This window comes from Artemia franciscana, chromosome 4 (assembly GCF_032884065.1).
Source record: "Artemia franciscana chromosome 4, ASM3288406v1, whole genome shotgun sequence".
NCBI classification, from domain to species: Eukaryota; Metazoa; Arthropoda; class Branchiopoda; order Anostraca; family Artemiidae; genus Artemia; species Artemia franciscana.
Genome location: NC_088866.1, coordinates 41119431 through 41120127, shown reverse-complemented (window position 1 = coordinate 41120127; position 697 = coordinate 41119431).

Below are 697 nucleotides of genomic sequence, written 5' to 3'. Positions count from 1 at the left end.
ATCTATACCAGCTAGAAAAAAAAAACACATAATTATTCGTCTTCCTTTATAAACAATTTTCCGAAAATCAATTCTTCTTAAATGATTACTCCGACCTTTGAAGGAGTATTTGGACTTATATACTTGGTTTTAAGCATATTCTTATACGAACCAATATTAAATATCTAAAGAGTTTGGCCATTATTTTAATGTTTTAGGATGAACAGAGGAGGTGATATGTCACATAATGCAGAGCTTTATTTTGATTAAAATCGGCAGTAAAGTGGTCACCATTTGCTTACCAAAATCCAAAACTTAAATTAATAATTTTTGCACTTCTCATACATTTACTTTCTTTTATACAAATCCTCCAAAAAACAACACTGTTGTAAAAAACAAAAATAAAAAACAAACCCGCCACAATCCTGAAATATCGTTTTGGCAGCCTAAAGAAGTGGAATTCTAAATTTCCCCTTCTTGTTATTACGAAATGAAGATTTTCGCCTCCAAGTTCGCTATTGTGGTAATGGGGACAGATTCTCCTGATAAACCTAAATTTAATTAAATACTTTTTGGCGGTATGTCTCATTAGTATAATCTAACAGAGACTGCATTAAGTAACTAAAACCTTGTTTCAAACTTGTTTGCAAAAAAAAAAACAAACAAAAAACAGTCTTTAAAAACTCAACTATTAAACATCGATTACAAAAAAATAGCT